The 22,620-nt window shown below is 46.5% G+C and overlaps 1 long non-coding RNA gene across 1 annotated transcript; it reads left to right on the top strand.

Annotated features, from left to right (window-relative positions):
• The first annotated feature begins 151 nt into the window (after positions 1–151).
• On the top strand, positions 152–21,637 carry LOC125963988 (uncharacterized). The gene is made up of 3 exons (XR_007476437.1): positions 152–267; positions 21,138–21,267; positions 21,607–21,637. It is a non-coding gene; the product is annotated as an uncharacterized LOC125963988 (long non-coding RNA).
• Positions 21,638–22,620: the final 983 nt, after the last annotated feature.

Genomic DNA, 22,620 nt, shown 5'->3' with positions numbered 1-22,620 from the left:
CGGGAAGGGGGCGGGGTTCTCCTGAGGCGGGCGCAGCTGTGCGGTCACGCGCTAGATCACAATGCCGCGTGCAGCGTCTCTGCACACGGCCCGCTGCTGCCATCTTGGATCGAGTGTCCTGAGCTGCCCTTCGCTTCGCTGCGCTGCCGGGAGCTGAGATGCCGCCGGCACTAGGAGCCCTGGTCCCAAGTGCCTGGGGCAGGGCATCTCCTTGCAGCCCCTGATGGGGAAGCGAACCGAGACTAAGCACAAAGGATTAAAACAAAGGTAAGACTTTATTTCATTACCCAGCTTCTATTTTTATTTCCTGGGAATTATTAATGGACTTTGCCGGTGACAAATTCCTCCTCTGCCTTTGTCTTGCTTCTCATTCTTGAGGGGTGCTGAGGGGCCGCAGCGGTGGTCTGTCTTATGTAACTGCTTCTTGCTGAGTTTGGGCGTCATCGTAACCTCGGGTAGAGGACTAGAACTTCTCCCTAGCCACTTTTAGATATGTTTGATTGTCACCAGGCCTTGGCCCTAACTGTTCATATTCCTGAGTGGCCGCCATTTGTCTAACCTTTTGGAGACAGAGGACATAAGACAATTTAAGATACATGGCCCAGATGTCAGCGAGAGAACGATGGTTATTAAGGGGCACAGGAAAGTAGAAACCAAATGACGCTGGGGAGGGCCTGTTTTACCCTGCACCACATTTGTTCGGCAAGGTCAGCCTGGCTGGCTTCTGTTAGCCAAGTTGCTTTTTCTAGTAGCCTGTCTGCACTTACTCCAGTCAGGCCACTTGCATTGACATAAAAGCAAATTGACACGCTGGCCAGTGCACAGACCCTCCCTGTCAGCTAACATAATCTAGGGCAATTCGGTTGTCTAGGACCAGGCTGGCCAGTGAGTCAACTGATTTTTGTATGGGGTTTAAAGGTTTGGTTTGTTTCACATGTCAAGTTGTTTTCTAACAGTTTGAAGTCGAGGCCAGTCTCAGTGGATACTGTCACCACTGTGGCTACTACCTTTTTTAGGGTGACAGCGTTATATACAGTTCCCCCAGCAGGGTCACTAGTACTCCAATGAGTGCAATGACTCCTGGGATTAGTAGTCTTGTGGCTCTTTTGGAGTGTTATGGCTTCTTCGTGTGGGTAGTGGGTCGATTGTAAACTCCAACTAAGATTGGATGTGGTCCCACAGTTCTCATGGTGACACAGCCCCTCACCTTAGTACTGTCTAAGCATGGGATGCCCAGCCCCTCTTTGAGTTTGGGGGCATACCCAAGAACGTGTATCCTCTTTGTAAGCACAGCGACCCTGTGCCATTGGCTTGAGTCCTCGAAGGGTCAGTGCTCTGGTGTTTCATCTACTTAAGTACCTCTAGGACTCCATGGGGGCACCCAGGTACCAAACTCAACTGCTTTCCCTTGTTGGATCACCTGATTCACATATTGTTCGTGCTGTTGGTCCATAAGTGTCTCAAGTGGGATCAGCTGCTTCAACGTGTTTACTGTTTATCACCAGCTGGGAGGAAGGTGGTATTTAGTAGTTCCCCCTTGGTTATTGAGTTTCCTCTTAAAAATGTCTGATGCTCTTTTCCTGTTTCAGGTTGGGCATGACAGATCCAACAGTCAGTGAATTTCCATTGTCCTAAATATCTCTGGTCACACTGTAGAAGAAATTTGTTTGCCATGGGGCGACCGTGGGGGTGAACATTCTAATGCCCAAGATGGGAAAAGTATAAAGGAAGTATAGGGCACTTATTTTGTCCTGGGGGTACAAAGAAGACTCAGCACAATGGCAGCAGTTACCATGGTATCTTGTGGGCTGCTGGTTTTCTGGGTTTTTAGGTACACATAATTTCCAGGCCAGAAGGGGTGTAGGGCCAGGTCACTGGGTGCGGGCAGCACCTGATTACCTGTTCTGTGAGAGCTTTCATGGTTTCTCCCTCCTGGAGGGCATACTTGAGTTGTTCCATTTTAAGGGGGTTAAGGTATCCCTTTTCTTGGGCTTAGGGAATGGGCCTACCATACATGAGTTCAAACGCGCGTAACTTTAATTTATCCCTTGGGGCAATCGGAAGCAACTTAATCCAGTTTTCTTGAGTTTCCTTACATAGCTTGGCTAAGGCCCCTTTCAAGGTTTGATTGAATCTCTACTTTTCCTGATGATTGGGGTCTCTAGGCTAAGTACAAGGTCCGTTTTATGCCCAGGGCACTCGTTCACTTGAGACACAAATGCTGGACCAATCCCACTTTGTCGGGATTCTGGGAGTCCAAACCGGAAGATTATTTCTTTTAGTCATGCCTTAGCCACTCCAGCTGCCATTTCAGTTCTATCAGGGAATGCTTCTATCCACCCAGAAAATGTGTCTACTAGCACCAAGAGATAGTTGAAATTGCCCAGTACTCTCAGTATGACAGTGAAATCAATCTGCCAGTCTTCTCCAGGATATGCCCTATTTAAGATCTTCCCTTGTCTAAGCTCTAAGACTTGGGTGAGGGCTATCAGCTCTGCCTTCTGGGCAGAAGTCCCTAAGGCTAGGCTTCTTGCATCTATGACTTGGGTCTGAGAGGTTACTGAGTATCCTGCCAGCCTTTTCCCTCCCTCAAAAAACTACTCCCATCTCTGAACCATTCCTTTTTCCAGTGTTTGGGAGAGTTTCATTTCCTAGGTCAGGGCAACTGGAATAGGCTGTCTTTTCCTTCTATTTAATCGTGTTCCAAGGGCCCTGTTTCTGTAGGTAGTAAGGTGGTAGAATTATTGTGTGACAGATTTTTATAGTAACCACTAGGTTGTCTAATGGCTCTATGAATGCCCGTTCTTAGGCCTTCCCTGATACCCCCTAAATTTTGCAACTCTTGTGACCGAGTTTGCCAGAACCAAGTAAGTGGCACTGGTGTTGACTAAGAATTCAACGGGCTTCCCCCTGTGTCCAGTGTCAGACAGGGTTCCTGAGGAGTAAATTGGAGTACCAGCTTGGGAGCCCCCTGATCCTATCATTTTCCATTAATTTGGACCATCTGCCTTTGAGGGTAGTGGCTGGGATCTGCCATTCCCATACCCCTTTGGGACTCTTCCAGTGTCCCTCTTGGTTACTTACGGCACACTGATTGGGTCCTAGTTTTCTTGGCTGGCTACCCCTGGATGGGGGCTAAGGGTCCTCATCAAAGTTGAGAGTCTCTGTGGGCAGTTAGTCCAGATTCCCATGCCAACCAGTTGCTACTAGAGGGCAATAGCCAGTAGGTGGGCTTGCTTCCAGGTCTTTTTATACTCCTCCTTCTCCTCCTCCTTCTCCTCAGTTATTAAAGGTTGTGGTAGGGAACCTTGACCAGGTGAGAGAGATGGGTATCTGGTTCTATTGGGTTGGTCAAAAAGTTCATTCAGGATGTTACGGAAAAACCCGAACGAACTTTTTGGCCAACCCGATATTTTTAATGTCTGAAGTTTAAGCCTAATGTCGGGGGCACTTTGGGAAATGAAATACAACCTCAGGATTGCAACCCCTTCCAATGACTCAGGGTCATGGGTAGTATAGATTCAGAGGCATTCCCTGAGACACTCTAGGAATGCCGAAGCATTTTCCTTGGGCTCCTGACTAATTTCCTTTATCTTATTCCCATTGACAGATGTCTTTCCTGCTGCCTGGATTCCCTTTAGGATCGTATTTTTATAATGGGTCAGCCTCTGTCTTCCACTCCCTGCTCCATTGTCTTGGCGGTCCCAGTTGGATTCGTTATCTGGGACCGCTTGAGTCCCCAGTCTGAAAATAGCGTGACCTGCATTGTTTCTGTTCTCTTTGTCTGCTTCCTCTTGGGCTTTTAAAAAGACTGTGGCCTTTTCTTCCCCTGCTAGGAGTACATTGAGGAGGCTCTGGATGTCAGCCCAGGTGGGGCCGTGGGTCTGAATGACCCCCCTAATCAGATTCAGGACCCCTCTGGATCGTCCCTCAATCCCTTACAATGACATTTTCCCAACTACTGAGGGGGCGGTTGGAGTGATTTTTTTGGTATGAAAATGCCATAAGATTTGACCCAAATAAGATTTCCAGTTTGGGAAATTTGGAACCAGCACCAAACTCTTAATGGATTCCTCACGAGACCCAAATAGGCCTGGGCTCTGATACAGTTGGGGATTTCCCTTGCATTTATTAATGGCCTGTGCCTGAACTAGTCAGTCCTTCCTCAGTCAGGATGTCCCGCAGGAGGCTAGACGGGACTGCCTCCAGGCCAGAGCAGCTTGACTGAGGTGGAAGTCTTCTCTTTTCTCCATTCAGCCAGAAAGGAGAAGTTTTCAGACTTCCCGGTAAAGGGCTAAAAACAAGACTCCCACGCGCTCCCCAGATCACCAGGGCAGCTGGAATGCTGTGCTGTTACCTGGAGGAGAGCCCGTGGAACCTCAGTCAATCAAGAATCACCCAGGCTTTGCCTCACAAGCGGAGCGGGGAGGAGAGGTCAGATGGTGGGTATTGTGTTTCCTGTTCTTGCCAGCAGCTCACAGGGATTCCTGATAATCACGGGGCTCCCCAGCCCACTTCAGAGAAACTAGCTCTGACAGGAAGAGGTCAAGTCACCGGTCACGTATTTACCTTGGGACCATTTCATACTCAGGCAACCTTGGTGCCTTTTCCTGAACTTGGGCAGAGCATCCTTGTTCTAATTTGTCAGGTGGCCCTCGTTACCTGGACCTTTTCCTGGTCTTGCCTCTTGGCTCACGGGCCTGTCCAGTTTCCTTCACCAAACCAAAAGTGACTGTGGAGAATGCTACTGCTGAGCCCCGGAGGTGGGCAAGGAGGACAGAATCCCTGGTGCGGCCCCTACTGCCTTGTACAGGGGTCCACAGGACAGCACTACTGGTGAGACAGTGGGCAGGACTGCTGTGGCTCCCTCTCGTCCACACGTCCTTGCAGTCCCTGGACGTCAGACACTGCAGGAAGTCCAGCCAGAGGCAGTGGACAGACGTGTGAGTTTCAGTCTCTGATCCCCAGTGATGCCACAGTACGATTCCCTTAAGAGGGTGTGGTCCTGATGCTGCAGGCTATACTGTGTGTGCACCACACCCGGGTACTGGGTTGCTGGGCGGAGTTGCTCTGAATTCAGCTGGAGGCTGCTGCCGTTCTACCCCATCAGAGTGTACTCAGAGATCAGAGTCAGTCATCCTCATGTGAACCTCCCAAAGCTTCCGCCATCCTCCCGCTGGAGCCGGGGCGAGCCTGGAGCCTAGTGGGTAGGTGCAGGCAAAAAGGCCATGGTCTGTTCCTTCACGGTCACCAAAATTTGTGACTAACCCTTTAGAGTCGGGCGCCAGCAAGGCTCCTCCTGCTTGTTGTCATTTGAGCCACTAGAATGAGAGCAAGTTTGGTTCGGAAGCAGAGGAAAGTTTTATTCTTTGATGAAAGAATGGAGAGATGTGAGCTTGAGCTCTGAAGTACAGAGTCTCTGGAACAAGCCATTGGTGGGGCTGCTTTATAGGGTTCTTCTCTGTGGACAGCCTGAGGGGCAGAGTCCTCAAGGGTCAGGGGCAGTCATGTTGCTTGCAGAGCTCCAGAGTGAACAGCATTTCTGCACATGGCACGCCAAGGTGGGGTGTTGGGTGCAGCAGTTCTATGCTGGGAACGCTAATCTGACGTGTTAGGTGCAAGGCCTCTGCATACGACATCTTATATGCAAGTGAAACTAGACTAAGCGCCAAACAAGAGGCTGGGCCTTATCACCTAGACTACATCTTATTTTTCCTGAGGACCCCAGTGGGCTTGGCAGGGGACATCCCTCCTTGGAAGCTTCCTTGATCAGTCCTCATTGTCATTTATGCTGGGAGCTCCCTTACTGTTGCTTCATTGTACCTGCTAGTGTGTGCTTCCACATTGGTGCAATTATTCAAACAATGTCTCTCTCCTTTATTTAGACTGTAAAACTCCCAAGGGCAGGGTCTGAGTCTGTTTTACTCCTCATTACATCCTAGGGACTAGCGTAGAGTGTAGTACATAACAGATGCTCATTAAGTCTTTAATAAATGATGAGTGAAAGAAGGAATGAATGGACAGTCTCAACAGTCTCTAGTCAGTCTCCCTGATCTCAGACTTGGACCACTCTAGATCATTCTTCAGTTTTCTTACCAAATCCAGGCTCTGAAATCTTGCAGGCAACAGGAAGTAATTAAATCTCTTAACCCTTCGGAATCTAGTTCCAGTTTACCCATTTACCGTCCCTGCCCTCTCCCCAAGCTCTAGCCCACATTTTCTCAACCTCAGCACTATTGAAATTTTTGGCTCTATGATTGTTATTTTGGGGCCATCCTGTGCATTGTAGGGTGTTTAGCAGCATCTCTGACCTCAACCCACTAGATGCCAGTAGTACCTGCCCCTAGTTGTGACAATAATGTCTCTAGATGTTGCCATGTGTCCCCTGGGGAGCAACTGTCCTCACCTGAGAACCACCACTCTAGCCATATTATAAGTTTTCCCCAAATATGTTAAGCTCTTTGATGTCCTAGGTCTTCGTAAGTCCTACTCCCCCAGCCGGAAATGCCACCGCCTCTGGGATAAGGGACTTCCTATTCATTCTTCCAGATCCAATCCAATGCTTCCCTTTTCTGTGAAACCTTCCCTGATTTCTCAGGGCAAGAAGCAAGGATAATAATGCTGGCAGTTTTTATCTCTATGAGAGTCTTATGAAGATGGAATAGCCCAGTGTTCGTGTGAGGGCTTGGCAGAAGGCACAAATGCATGTGTCAACCGAGTGAACAAATGTTTGGCATGCATATGGTTGGTACCCATGGAAAGAACCAGATTATTTATTTGTCCTCAGATAGCTGAAGGATGATCTGTGAATGGGCAATTACTCAGTGAGTTATGAGTGAGCTTTCCTGGGAGGTTGATAGTAACCGTACATTAGAAAAAACTTAATAAATAGGGGTGTCAGGCCTGTGGTAAAGGGAGCACCCACCCCAGCCCAGGCATTAGAATGGTTAGGCAGAGGCTTGAAGACCATCTGCTGGGATGCAGTTGGGGTCTTTGCCTTGGGTGGGCGTTCAGTCGGGTGGCTTTTGTTCCTTTCTAACTCAAGGACTCTGCAGTTTGAAATAGTCCCACTGTTTACTGATAAATTGAGTCTTAGATTTAGTGGCAGAGTTAGGCCTGGGAGTACCCCTGGCCACAATGAAATCCCCTCTTTTCATTGTACTAATTGTGCAAGATCTCTGCCCCCCCAAATGTGTGAGTGATATTTCTACTCATGAAGAAAGAGGTTGTTCTGGTGAGGGTTTGTGGTGGACACTGTGACATGCTGCCGTAACCCCCTTCGGGACCCTTCGGGGCTGCTGTGGGAAGAGAACCTGCAGCTGTTGGCATTCCATGGCGATTGCCTCTGCTGGGAGAGCCACCTTTCCCAGAGCCAGGCCCCTTCCCAGAGCAGCCACGTCTAATGACTGATCCACGTGGGAGGTGCAAAGGCCTGGCTCCCCTCCCTGACTTGGGACAACTCTGTGGGCTACTCCAGCTCCCTGTGTGGCCAGCCGAGGCCTCCTTGAGATTGTATCACAGCTCAACTTCTCCCTCTGTCTCCTTCTACAGGTGTTGATCCAAGAGCACTCCCTAATAACCATCCTGCACACTAATCTATATCTGTCCTTCTTGAGGACCCCAGCTTGAGACAGGACCCCCTCTCTTGCTCACGTATTAGTGTCTCTCCGTAACCCCTTATGCTTTGCTCGTGGAGATCAGAGCCCTGAGAGCAGTGACTCCTAAAAAGCCATATGAATTCTCACTGGACTGTGGGGAGCTATGAAATTTAGGGGATATAATTGAAGTGGCTTTTGCGTGTATGTCTCGAAAGTGATGAAGCCTTAGATCACTCTGATGTCTCCTTGCTGCCTCTTCTTGGTGTTGTTGGAGAGCTTTCTTGAAGATTCCTTTATCCTGTGAGTCCCCAAGCTCAGGGCAGCGGGTACTGTGGCATAGTTTTCGAAATGCAAAGACCAGTATACTTTTTGGTGTGGGCCATAGAAGATGCCATACAGGTAAGACTCGGAAAAGCTGGGATTTACACACAGGTCATCTGGTCTGGGGTCTACATCTGTACCCACTGAATTAAACTGTCCTCCTATCAGCTGTGGCTTGGAGGGGACTAGACCCATCTCCAGAACAGGAAGAGTCTCAGGCAGAAGCACTCCCATTCTTAAAATACACCCACTCACAGGGCAGAGAGAGGTGGGAAGAAATCAAGTGACAGAGGCTCCACAATAGAGACAGCTAGAGGGCTAGGTCCTGGCACAGGGATCCTCTGTGAGCTTCCTCTGGTTTCCCCAAAGTTTTAAGCATGCTTGACATCTGGCAAGGACACCGGGAAAACCTGGATAAAATTCTGACCCTTCCTCCCCTCCCACAGCAGCTCCATCTCTCCTTTCCAGAGGCCTCCCCTGAGAGGTCTGCTTTCACTAAATTGCATTTATTCAAATAATCTGTCTCAGAAAGATGCCAGGCCTAGCAGAAACCCTCCTGGGATTTGAACCTGCAGTTACCCGGAGCAAAAGTATTTCAAACCTGAGGCTGAGGTCACTGAGCCAGGCCCTGAGGGGACTGAATGCAAATTTTGTACTTCAGTTTAAATCTGGGCAGGAGGAAGGGTGCCTGCTGCCTGCGAATGCTGGAGCTCCCCAACTCTTCCTGGTCCTTGCTTCTGGTTGCAGCAGACATCCCTGGCAACAGGGAGGCAAAAACAGGCTGCAGTGCACAGGGCTTCTGGCTGCTGCAAGATTTTCCTTCTTCAGCTGAGTCTCTTTTCATTTAGTGAGTACCTACTATGTGCAGGGCACAAAGTTATCTAATCCTCACCATGGCAGTGAAGGAAGTATTATTTGGGAGGCAGTTCCAGGAAGTTGGGGCTCAGGTTTTACCGAGATCTCACACCTAAGTTCTCCCCAGTGCGTTTCATTATTCCACTTTTAGTTCTGGTAAATCAGAATGTCATAGATTGGAAAAACTAAAGCATCCCTGTGTTCTGTAATGCTCTTTCTGGGGGCAGATGCATGTGGATTAAAACCTGGGTAAAGGTCTCGGAGGGCCCGCCCCACCAGTTTATTGTGGGTTATGAAACACCAAGAACTGGGCTCATGATGGAGACAGGGACAACAGTATTCCTGTGCTGATGCTAACGGGCAGCTCTGTAATCCACCCCACCGATGTTTTCAAAGACCTGTGTCCTCTTTTGTAGCCACTTGGCATAAATCTGTCATTTCTGTCTCTCAAATTTGTATCAGCAACTCTATGCATGGGGCCCTCTTTAGGTGCTGGCAACTCTTCCTCCCCCAGGCTCTCAGGACATTCTTCCTGGCCCATCCCCACGTGCAGGTCGTGGTGCATGCTTTTTGAGTCCACCTTCAGTTGTCTTTCCTGGTGACCCTGTTTAGGTCCAGCTGAGGGACTGAATAATCAGTGGGCCTGCAGGATGCTGGGAGGTCTATGCTGTTTGGACAGTGGTCATCTTATGGGAAAGGCTTAGGAAGGTGGATGCCGGCTCTTAGGCTGGTCTTGGGCCAACCCCATCTGACATCCATGTTCCTTCCCTTGAGAAGCAGTGAAAGGAGCAGGATGAGAGGATGTTTCCCATTAGGCAACCTTTCTGTCTCCATACAAGACGAGGGCAGTTATAGGCTGAATTGTGTCCCCCTCCCTCAAAATTCACATATGAAGTCCTAACTCCCAGTACCCCAGCATGTGGCTTTATTTGGAAATAGGGTTGTTGCAGACATTATTAGTTAAGATGAGGTCATTAGGGTGGGCCCTAATTCAGTATGACAGGAGTCCTTATAAGAAGGGGAATTTTGGATCCAGACATGCAGGCAGGGAGAAGGCCATGTGAAGATGAAGGCAGAGATTGAGGTGATGCATCTGCAAGTCAAGGAACACTAAAGATTGCCAGAAAGCCTCCAGAAGCTAACAAAGTCTCCCTCACAGTCCTCATAGAGAAATAACCCTACCCACACCTTGACCTCAGACTTCCAGCCTCCACACTGTAAGACAAGAAATTTCTGTTGTTGAAGCCACCCAGTTGGTGGCGCTATGTTATGACAGCCCCAGCACGCTAGCAAAGTGATTGAGTGTATCCCACTGCTCAGCCTTGCGGGGTCTTGAACAAACACTCCTCTCTGGGAGGGGCGGCTCCTGCGAGGAGTGTGCTCCCTACTGATGCCAAAGGTGACCTATGACCTATCTGGTAATAATAACAGTTAAGATAATTGTTTCATTTATTTAATATCTGCTTTTAGTACATTTGAACATCTGCTATTTACCTGACACTGTTCTAGGTGCTGAGGACACAGCAGAGAACAAAACAGGGCTCAGGGAACTTAGGTTCTAACGGGGGAAAGGGGGCAGCAAGCAAAAGTGCAAGTAAAGTGATACTGTGTTGGGCAGTGAAAAGTGACACAGAGAGAAATAGAACTAGAAAGTGGAGTAAGGACAGCTGGGGGTATGTGGGGAGCCATTTGCAGGAAGGAGCTCTCTGAGGTTATATTTAAGCAAACCTGAAGGAGAAGAGGGGGTGCTGTGAGGACACCCAAAAAAGAGTATTCCCAGCACATGGGGACAAGTGCAAAGGCCCTGAGGCTGGGACATGCCTGGCATGTTTGAGCACCCATGGGAGCCTGTCGTGACTGGAGTGTCATGAGCGAGCCAGAGCGGGGAGGGAGATGATGAAAATCTGCTTCCCCAGTCTGCACAGTGTAAGCCCCGGTGCCCCCTCTACAGATGACACCTGTGCTGGCAGGAACACCGCAGGAAACAGGTTGCTCACCTCCTATTGCTAGATCTGTGGCTCAGCTCGGGCATCAGGAACTATCTGGGGCAGTTGATAGAGTCTGCCTGCTGGGGAAAAGCAAAGTCAGTGTTGCTCCGGGCTCACCAGGCGGAGCTGCCTGGTCCTAGGCGCCGAGTGGAAGCCATCTGTGCAGAGCTGGGTTTTCCCTCTGCAGGAAGAAGTCCCTGTCCCCACAAGGTCCCCCTCCAGCCTATCCGGGGAAGATGGGTCTCCTGTGAGAGGTAGAGGGCCTGGCTCAATCTACTCCGAGGAATCCACCTCTGTCTACTGCACTTGGTAATGACGGTGTTCCAGTGCTTGAGCCTCCACCAGCAATGGTGCAGAAGTAATTTATATCATTTAACTTCCCTTCTGATTGTTACAAGTCAGTAACACTCACTGAGTTGTTCACTGGCTTCCTCCCAGGAGAGGAGATTCAGAGAGGAGGAAGGGAAGGCTGTGTGCTCCTCTCTGCTTCGTCTTCTCACAACTGAGGACAAGGGGCTTAATACTTAGCAAGTGCCTTCTGAGGACCTGGTAGTGCAGGTGACTGGACACTATTATTACCTTGTGAAGTGCAGAAAAAGGGAGCCCTTTCACAGAAAACCAAGTGATCAAATATTTAAGTAGCCTGGGTTGCAACGTACAGCACTCAGTGGAGGAAGAGACGAAAGAGATGGTAAAGGCACTGCCTCCAGGAGGCTAAAATCTAGTTAGAGAAGCTGAGTCTCTGCATGCACATGGTTTTGGGTGAAAAAGAAAACGAAAGAGCAATGAGAGCCATAAAGAAACCACTGAAGAAAATAAGCAATTTTCAGTCAGTTGGACTCATGGGGGGAGTGATTCAGCTTTGGGGAGGAGGATGGAGAGGATGAGGTTATGTATAACCCCCAAACGCAAGGCTCAGACTCCTTGGGGATCCTGTCACCCCAATTTTAAATGCCACAAACGGGGCTCCAGAAGGGCAGGGCTGGAGACGTGGTTTGCGTCGCTGAGTCAGGGGCTCTTCCCAAGCCTTGCGTTTGGACTTCTTTCTGGAATTGGCTTCGTCTGCTGTGAGCCCACTTTGTCTCCTAAGTGTCTACAGAACCCTCAGACTGTTTGATCCACAGTGATGTTTAAATGCACACGCACATATACACATATACATATGCAGAAACAATTTTGAATTTTCAACGTTTCTTGCCTAGGGAAAAAGAAAAGTTATCTCTCTAGAATGCAAGCCCTCCACTGTCTTTAGAAGGGGTGGATACAGCCTTCCTTTGTATAGTTTGCCAAGGGCTTGGAATGCCATGTGTGGCTGCTCTTGTTCTGTCCCTTCTGGTTAACAATGAGCCCTCCCTCAAGCCCAGGAATCTGGCTCATTTCCTGTATCTCCTATTTCACTCGACATGTGGTCCAGGATTCCTGTAAGTAGCTCATGATGCAAGCCTGGCAGTTAGGGAGGTGGCAGTTCAAGGAGGCCTAGGTGACTTCTAAGTGACAGGGCATGTCCTGTCCCATGCCCAAGAGCAGCTTTGGCTGGGAGCTTGCCTGTGGGTTTGTGAGCATCTTGGAGGATCAGCTCCAGGATGGGGGTGGGTTAACAGCAGTGGAATTCATCAATGAGGAAAAGTCTCTTTATCAGTGAGAAGCTCCTATTTCTTGGGATTCTGTCTCCTTAGAAAATTTGATTAAAAACAGAAGAAAGTCAAAGGACATTCTGTGTTTTAGGAGTTTTTGCGAGACTGGTTATGGGGGCCTGAAAGCAGCCACACCGGACCACTCTGTCCTGGTGAAGGTCTATTCTTTATATTCCTTATTCGACTTCCCTCCATGTGGCAGGGCCTCTAGGCAAAGAGGATCACCACACTCAGCCTGGCCTCCAGTGAAGGTGGTTTCTGGCCCATCTTGGGTGTGTTTGATCTTGAGGATAAGTTCTTTTGTTTTTATAATTTTTATTGGGGTATAAATTTACAATGTTGTGTTAGTTTCAGGTGTACGGCAAAGTGAATCTGTTACACATATATCCACTCTTCTTAAGATCCTTCTCCCATATGGGCCATTACAGAGTACTGAGTAGAGTTCCCTGTGCTATACAGTGGGTCCTTATTAGTTATCTATTTTATATATATACTAGTGTGTATGTGTCAGCCCCAATCTTCCAATTTATCCCCCCCTTACCCCCCATTGGGATAAGTTCTTTTTTTCTCTTTTACTTTTAATTTTTTTAAATTTTTGGCTGTGTTGGTTCTTCGTTGCTGTGCACAGGCTTTCTCTAGTTGCAGCGGGTGGTGGCTACTCTTCATTGTGGTGCGCAGGCTTCTCATTGAGGCGGCTTCTCATTGTGGAGCACGGGCTCTAGGTGTGTGGGCTTCAGTAGTTGTGGCCCGTGGGCTCAGTAGTTGCGGCACTTGGGCTCTAGGGCGCACGGGCTTCAGTAGTTGTGGCCCGTGGGCTCAGTAGTTGTGGCGCACAGGCTCAGGAGTTGTGGCGCACGGGCTTAGTTGCTCTGCGCCATGTGGGATCTTCCCGGACCGGGGATCGAACCCGTGTCTCCTGATTGGCAGGCGGATTCTTAACCACTGCGCCACCAGGGAATTCCCGGGGGTAAGTTCTTTTAATCAATGAAGTAAGTACAGGGTTAGCTCAGTTTCTCATCAGTGTCCTGTTTGACAGGTATCGTGGGATGGGCCTGTGAGGCCCGGTTGCCTAAAACTTCAATCTAAACACATGAAGCAAGATTCCCCTCAATTTTCTTATTTTCTGTACAAACTTAGAATCCAACATCCATGAATTTAATTCAGTAAACTTGAATTAAGCACCTTGTATTATTTAGAATATGAATGTGCTGTTCTAAGCAGACCCAAAATAACACATTGGCTTAAATGTGGTCGGAAAGTATTTCTCTCTGTGTAACTGCCTGTGCGTAGCAGCTCAGCTGGCTAGGAAGGTGGCTCTGTGAAGTCCAGACGAGCTCTGAGCTCTTTCTATCCTTCTTCTCTCCTGTTACTAGGGTGCTTTGTTCACATCTACGTGGACCAACATGGCTGGCCAGCACATCTGCATTCCAGCCACAGGAAAGGAGGGCAGAGGAGCAGGAGGACACCCTCCTTCCTTTGAAGGGCAAACCCTTAAGCTGTGCATGCCCTTTGGTGCACTTCCCTTTGGCCAGAACTTAGGCACAGGGTCACAGCTAACGTAGCAGAGGCTAGGACATATAATCTTTATTCTAGGTGGCCATGTGTGTGGCTAAAAAGCAGTCCTTCTGTTACTGGAAGACAGAAACAGAGATTGGATGTTAGGGGACAGATAGCAATTTCTGTCTTGCATGTTGATTATGCAAGATGCTAGGTGCTGAATCAGGAGAAACAAGATGGGGTCCACTCCTCACATTAGATGCATTTCCTACAGCCTAGTATTCTTTCTAAGAAAAGTACGAGGCAGACTTTGAGAAGGAGAACAGAGGAAAGGAAATCTCTGTTGGCATGAAGAGTTGGAATTCAGGGGAAGAGGCAATTCTGGGCCGAGGAACTAGATTGAGATGCTGAGGTGGGGTGGAAAGGTGTGTTTGGGAATAGCAGAGTCAGGTAGCAGGTAGCGTAGGTAGGTGAGGAGGGGTGAGCTCCTATGAAGTCCGCTGGGTCAGTCTGGGGTGGGCCGCCCGTGCTTTTACAGCTACAAAGGGGTGTTGTCAGAGTTGCACTTGATGGCGATTACTCTGGAAGCAGTGTGTTTAGTCTTTGGATGGGGGGGCAGGGCTATGGGGGGGTGTGTGTGCACATGCACAGTGTGTTGAAGTGGTGAGGGTGAAATTGATGAGATTTAGCAAAGAGACAATAAAGAAAACATTGCACGCTCATGAGACCTAAGATTTAAGGGAGGTGGCAGGGGGCAATTGAAATAAGCAGTAGACTCAAGAGACTTTGGTCAAATAAAGAGGTAAATATTATTCCTGCAGATGCAAGACCTTTGGAGGAAGGTTAAGAAGTAAGTACTCTTGGACCCCAAATTCTGATTTTCAGTAGATGAGTCGAGAAGCTTTATTCACAGATGCACACCCACACTGCTTCTTCCCCTGCCCCATCCCTAACTCCTGCACATATTCATTGCATTTCATAGTCATTGCAACCTAATGAAAGAGGCCAACCCCGGCCTTGATGATTCAGGGTGTGGGGAAGTTCCACATCTGGAGATGTTTCAGATCCATCTTCAGCTCTTTTGAATCATCACGGAACACTTGATTAGACATTTCTCCTCACACTTTATCTTTGTAAATTTATTTTGAATTTTAAATTTAATTTTAGAAAATGAAATACATTTATATTGTTCAGAATGCAGCAACATAAAAAATGATGTGGTACATATTTTTGCTCCCACCTCTGTCCCATTCTGTCAAGCTCCTGCCTGTACCCCACATGGATAATCACTTCTACTATAAATGTTTGCAGTTTTTTTAATCCCCCATTATAATCTTTATCAGTTACCTCTTTACATCACTGAAGTCTCTTAAGTCTATTGCTCCTTCCATTCCATCTGCTATTTCTGACTATACTGTTCCCAAACACACCTTTCCTCCCCACCTAAGTCTCAATCTAGTCCTGCTGCCTGGAATTGCCTCTTCTCCTCCTGTGCTACCCATCTACCAAATTCAGATCAAATTCCAACTCTTGTGCCAACAAGGATTTCTTTTCCTCTGTTCCTCTGTTCTTCAAGAACCCTTTTCAGAGTCTGTCTTATATGTTTCCTAGAATGTATACTAGATTACAAATTGATTTATGGCAAGCTTGGAAAGATGCTTGATCCTTGAATAGGGTGGTTTTTTGTTTGTTTGTTTTTAAACTAATAGACTGTAGGGTCAGTTTATTTGGCTGAAGTGAAGTGAACCCCTTCATTCCAAGGGGTTCTTATATGGGTGAATTGAAGCTTCCCCAATTCTAAGACATTCTGAAAATTAAGAAGGTTGGAGACATCCAGTGGTGTGCTGGAACCAGGACTTACTGCCTCATGAGAATCAGTTGAAAGCATCTCTTTCTAATTCCTCATTCGGTGAGATTTGGTTGGTATTTTGAAATTGGCCACAGTGGGAGTATTTATACCACAGGAATTGGCGTAAATTTAGGGCTTTTTCCTCCTGAATGCCAGGAGTTAAACGTTTACCAGAACACTGCTGGAGACATCAATCAAGATTGACCGTTTTTTGGTACAGCTACTGTGGAAAACAGTATGGAGGTTTTTCGAAAACCTAAAAATAGAATTACCATATGACCTAGCAATTCCATTCCTGGATGTATATGCAAAAAAAAAAAAGAAAACACTAATTTGAAAAGATGCACCCCAATGTTTATAGCAGCATTATTTACAGCCAAGATATGGAAGCAACCTAAGTGTCCATCAACAGATGAATAGATAAAGATGCGGTATACATATACCCAATGGGATACTACCCATCCATAAAAAAGAATGAAATTTTGCCATTTGCAACAACATGGATAGACTTGGAGGGCATTATGTAAAGTGAAATAAGTCAGACAGAGAAAGACACATGCTGTGTGATGTCACTTGTATGTGGAATCTAAAAATAAAACTAGTGAATATAACAAAAAGGAAACAGGCTCACAGATATAGAGAACAACTAGCAGTTACCAGTGGGGAGAGGGAAGGTGGGGCAAGATAGTAGGTAGAGAAATAAGAAGAACAAACTATTATGTATAAAATAAAATAAGGGGCTTCCCTGGTGGTACAGAGGTTAAGACTTTGCGCTTCCACTGCAGGGGGCGCAGGTTCAATCCCTGGTGAGGGAACTGAGATCCCTCAAGCTGCAGGGTGCCACCAATAAATAAATAAATAAATAAAATAAAATAAGCTACAAGGATATATTGTACAACACAGGGAATATAGCCAATATTTTATAATAACTATAAATGGAGTATCACCTTTAAAAATTGTGAATCACTGTTGTATACCTATAACTTATATAATGTTATACATCACCTATATCTCAACTGAAAAAAAAAATCGGCCATTTTTGTTTTGTTGAACGCCTAATTGATCTTGGTTTGTTCCTTTCCATCTGCTCACCATGCCTTCAGCTAGTTATCCTCTACCAGCAGGCACCACTCTTTCCTTTCATCTCCTTGCCGGTTGTTTAATCAGTTCAGCTTTAACGAATAGACCAAATCCAATGCCTTCTCTTGACCTTACAAAAGTTACTCATCGGATTGTTCTGTGTCTGCTAATAGTTTTCTTTTTTTTACACTAGTAATAACAATTGTTCCGACAGTTTTCTTGATTCAGTTCAAAATAACTTAGTCTCTCATCAACCAGCTTTACTCTTGGACTTTGTATCACTGTTGTATTTTGAACCACAGTGGCTGATCCTTTGGCATGGAAAATGGACCAACCCAGGAGACTGTTTGATTATAGTAAGGGTAGAGTGTTAGGGGTAGGGTATCAAAGAAAGAGAGATATTGAGGTTAACTGTGAAATGTTAAGCCTGGGGAATAGGCTGATGTTAAGTCATTAACTGAGATAAGGAAATAGGAGCTTATTTAAAGGGTATACCTTGATTTGGGATATGTTTTGTTTGAGATAAAACAGGGTGGGACAGTGCTTTATCTCACATGTTTAAAAACATGACTTGAAGTCAGAACACCTGGGATGGAACGTCACCTGTAAAAGACAACTCTTGAGTGTGCCTGCCCAGTCTATGCCCCTTTCTCTGTGAATTACCTCTTCTGCAGCCATGTCTGGTACCTCTTCTAATCTACTTCCTATTCTACATGCTACAGCTGATGTGGTCGGGAGTGGTTACCCTATATAACCTGAGCTAATCAGAATCTCTTTCATGAGAATTTGGAATTAATAGACATGACTATGATGAGTCTTTGTAAGTACTGGACCTGTAGATGCTGTAGTCAGGGGGCATAAGGATGCCACTTTGGAGCCTCGGTGATGGTACCATGGACCATGATGAGCAAGAAGAGAGAGCCAGTCTGTAAATGCAGAGAGGGGCAGGATGGTGCAGCAGTCAGTGAGAGAGGAGCAGCAATGGGTGGAGCAGAGACAGTCTGATGAAGGAAGGAGAGAGGAAGTAGCTGCCTTGATCTGATGGTTCTCCAGGCCCAGTTCCAGCTCTTTGTGAGGCTGACTGTAGCCTTCATCCTAGGGTTCTTGGAGACATCCCAGCTACCTCATAGTAAGTCTGCTTTTACTTAAGCTGACTGGAAGAGTTTCTGTTCATGGAGCTAAACCATTCATCCCTAAGCCCCTGGCTCTGCTGCTTACTAGTTGTAAGCCTTACCCAAGTCACTGAGCTCAAGTTACAGATGGGTTTCAGCTTCTTCATCTGTAAAATGAAGGTAATAACATTTATCTTTTATGGTTCTTTGAAGATTAAATGATATATTGTTTGAAAAGCACTTAGCAAAGTGCTTGTTACTTAATAATCATTGTGTAATGTGAGGTAATATTGTTTTGTGAAAATACCTAGCACAGTGTCTGGCATTTGATAGGAAGCCAGTAAGTGTTAGTCGACCAGTGTGTGCTTTCATGAGTCTTCATACCTTGCCCTGCTCTCTTAGGATGTCCTTTGCCATCACATGCACTGGGCTGACCCCCACTTAGCCTTCTTGTGGAGGTCTCCTAGGTGACCCTTCTCTTTGATGACAATTATTAACCCAAATTATTATCATTTTACTTCTGTCTCCTCCTATAAATTTTGATACCCTTCAAGGAAGTCATATTCTTCTTGGTATCCCCAGTTTGTGCAGCAAACTTTTTTTTTTTTGCGGTACACGGGCCTCTCACTGTTGTGGCCTCTCCCATTGCGGAGCACAGGCTCCAGACGTGCAGGCTCAGCGGCCATGGCTCACGGGCCCAGCCGCTCCGTGGCATGTGGGATCTTCCCGGACCGGGGCACGAACCCGTGTCCCCTGCATTGGCAGGTGGACTCTCAACCACTGCGCCACCAGGGAAGCCCATGCAGCGAACTTTATACATGACAAAGTCTTTATAAATGTTTGATTAATGAATTAATGGGTGGATGGAGATGTCCAGTCTAGTCATAGGGCCAAAGACATCACATGGGGGTCATTTACCAACAGAGGACACTTGAAGTCATAGGTGAGAATGTGGTCACCTGGAGAGGGTAGCATGAGAAGAGGATAAAGACAGAATGTGACAAAAACTTACTGGTTAGGAAAGAGTGAGCTCAGAGGAGGCAGCAGAAAAAGAAGAAGAAATTCAGAATAAGGATTGGGTCCATCAAGGAGTAAGAGAGTACAGAGATTCAGAAATCAAGAAAGGAGAATGCAGGGGAATATAAAGAATGGTCAGAAGGGTCAAAACTCCGCATAGTCGGGGAAGATGATGAATTAGACAAAGATATTGGATACTGCAATTTGGAGACTGTTAATGAGATACTTGAAAGCAGATTCAGAAGGCTGGCTAAGAGGAAAACCAGATTTATTTGTGTAGATGGCAAGTAAACACTGTTCCTTTGGGAATTCAGTGGAAAATGAGGAGGGAGCAGGGATGATGAAATTACTAGCATAGGGAACATGGGAGCAGGTAATAAGTCACTTATATATACAGCCTGCCCCACCTTCCAGTGTGTGGGCTCTCGAAGCTTTCTTCTTTGCAATGTAAATAATGTCATACTTGCTCCCTTCTCCACTCGCCATTGTCATGAAGTTCCTCCTGCCCTGATATTTGATGAACAAGGTTTTATTTATCACTGTCTATATGATTTTACGTACTGGTTGTCTTATTTCTGCCAATTTTCCTATGGTAGTCCATCCATCTATCTGTCTATACATCCATATGTCCATCCTTCCATACAATATTTATTAGGTCACCCTTAAGATCCAGGCACTACTTTAGGCATTGTAGGGAACCAGGACTGCCCTCGAGGAGCTTTTCGTCTAGTTGAGAAGATCAGAACACTGGCTGCTTTCCCTGGAGTTTTCTAGTTTTGTTCTTTTGGGAGTTGCAGCTCCCTCTTGGTACTCCAGATTCCCCAGTGGTTTGCCTGACCCCAGGAATCATGGACTCCGAGCTGTGGCCCATGGCCAGGGATTCCTAGTGATTGGCCAGTGCATAGCTCACCTGACACCAGGCAGAAACCAGGCTCCACTGAAGTGGATCGTCTGACCAGAGCCCGAAGGCAACGGGCTGTGGCTTTGGGAGCCTCTCGGCGAGACCTGTGTGCATTATTCATGGCTTGTCATTTGCAGTCGGAGAGACAGCCTGCCCTCTGACATCTCTGAAGAAGTTCATGATTTATTGGAGGCATCAGAAGAAATATAAAACTAAATAGTAATATAATCCCCTGGGGGAAGCCTTGCTTCAGTATTTTACATGGTATTAGAACCTTAGCAAATAGTTTCCCTGAGATAAAAACTTTGGCAAACATTCAACTGAAATGTTTGAGAAGTGAAACCATTTATGTTTTGATGTCAGGAGACTTGAGTCTCATCCAGTCTTCTAAATATCAAATTTTGAGAAATCCCCCAATACAAAGTAACAGGAGGTCTGTAACTCAAGCAACACAGCATCAGCTGTTCTAACACCGGTTTGAGAGCCGGTGGGTGATTTTGAACTTTTCCTCTTTGCTCCTTTCTCCATCTCACCAAAACAAGTGCAAACCCTTTAATCTGTGATTACTTGGGGTCAAAAAAAAAGAAGTATGCTGAATCTTTCTTATCTCTGTAGGATCATACTTGTATAATTTAGGAATCAGTTTTGTTACAAACTACAGAAAACTCAACTCTGAGAGGCTTCAGCTACTGAGTTGGGCTGTTTTACCTTCATATAATAAGTTGGAGGTGGGCAGCCCAGGGCTGGTATAGCTGCTCCAGAATGCTGTCAGTTCCTTTGTCTCTTTTGGTCCCATCATTCTTAGCATGTGGCTTTGAGCTTCCTGTTTGCAAGACTGCTTCCAGGCAGGAAGAAGGGGGAATGCCAAAAGTGGTCTTCTTGAGAGACATTATCATTTTGTTTGGTAAGGGAAGTGCTTCCCTGTGGTTTCCACCTATATCTCCTTGGCCAGGACATGGCCTTTCCTGGCTGGAAGATGGCTAGGAAAATGGAGTATTCAGCTTTTCAGTCTGTATGTTAGAGAAAGGTAAGAAAAAAGGTAGTTGGGATTGAGTATCAAGTAAGCCATTCTGCAGTATCTGCTGCAACACTCTGGAAACAATTTTGGAATTTTTGAAATGCAAGAACTTATACATACACACTGTTTTTTAATATCAGTGAATTAACCCCCCAAATTAATAGCTGCCCAAAGAGCAGCTCCACTCTGCGTACAATGGTATCTCAACAGGAATTTTCATAATGTTTGATTAAGAAGCATATTTCATAATGTTTCATTTCCACTCAGAGCTGGAGAGTGAAGAAGATGGTGGAAAAAGGGAAAGAGCTGAATGTCTTGTTTTTCCTGAGAAAATGGAGCTGCCTCCTCTTGGTGGCAACCCCTGGCCTGAGGAACAGTTGAGCCACTTCACTTCAGGGTAGTTTGGTTTAAGCCCCCGGGAAAAATCTAAAAGGAGCAGTCATAAAAGTTTATCCCAATGCAAGTCCCCTGTAGGAGTGCTAAATAGGCTTCCTGGTGGCATGTCCTGTGGAAACAGAATGACCTATTTGAGTGCCAGTGCATTTGCTGCTCTGCTCTGCAGGTTTCAGCAACAGGTGGCGGGCCATCTTCCCTGCTTGCTGATCTCCGTTGCGTGTTGGGTGGACCTGATCATGTAGCTGGGCCACACGTTCTCCACTTTGGATTAGGGGGTTAATTCATCACATCCAGAGAGCCAGTGGTTAAAATATGAGTTTTCTCTGCCCCGCATGACCAGGTCTGCTCTCCTCCTGCCTTCTCTCCCCTCCACCTGCCCGGTGGGCTCAGGACAGGGCCGGGAGAAATTCCTGAGCATCATTCCTGTGTCCCCAAAGGCTACGTTGTCGGCTGTCTTCCTTTAGGTGGATTGGGTTTGCTTAATTTAAATTAAATTCTTAATTAAAAGTGAAATTCTGGGAGATGGTGTTGGATAGACAAAGACAGTGCATCCAGAGGGAGGAGACAGAACGCTCAGATGATAGAAGCCCCATCATAAGGTTACGGAGAGGAGAACTCCCGGACTTGTGGTGTTGGGGCCAGGTTGGGAATGAAGAGCTGAATTTCATTAAGATAATTGGCATTCCTTTTTTTGAGTTGTACACGTTATTTTTCCTTCCAGTTTTGTTGAGATACAATTGACGTATAGCACTGTATAAATTTAAGGTGTACAGCAGGATGAAGTGATCGGCACAGTAAATTCAGTGAACATCCATCTTCTCATACAAAGTAAAAGAAATAACATTTTCTTTCTTGTGATGAGAACTGTTAGGATTTACTCTCTCAACAGCTTTCATTTATAACATACAGCAGTGTGAATTATATTTATCATGCTGTACATTACATCCCTAGTACTTATTTATGTTGTAACTGGAAGTTTGTACCTTTTGCCTACCTTCATCCAATTCCCCTTCCCCCCACCTTCCAACTCTGGTGAGCACAAATCTGATCTCTTTTTCTCTGAAGGATAACTGGCCTTCTTGTGTGTCCGCCCATTTCATGCATTCCTGAAAACAATGACTCATGAACCAGAGCTTCCTTATGAAAAGCAGCATCTTAGACTTCAGTTGTGTTGGGCAGCCTTTCTCTGAGGAAATAGGTGGAGGACAAGGAAAGAGAAGGAAATAAACGCTATGCACAAACCATATAACAATCTTCACAATGATCTTGTGAGATAAGAGAGGTCTCTTGAGGAAACTGAGGCTCAGAGAGGTGGTGCACTGCCTAGTATCACATAGCCAGTGAGGGGAGGTCA

The sequence above is a fragment of the Orcinus orca genome, chromosome 3, assembly GCF_937001465.1.
Source record: "Orcinus orca chromosome 3, mOrcOrc1.1, whole genome shotgun sequence".
Taxonomy (NCBI): Eukaryota; Metazoa; Chordata; class Mammalia; order Artiodactyla; family Delphinidae; genus Orcinus; species Orcinus orca.
Note: the sequence above shows the minus strand (reverse complement) of the source record. Positions and strands in the feature narration are given on the sequence as shown.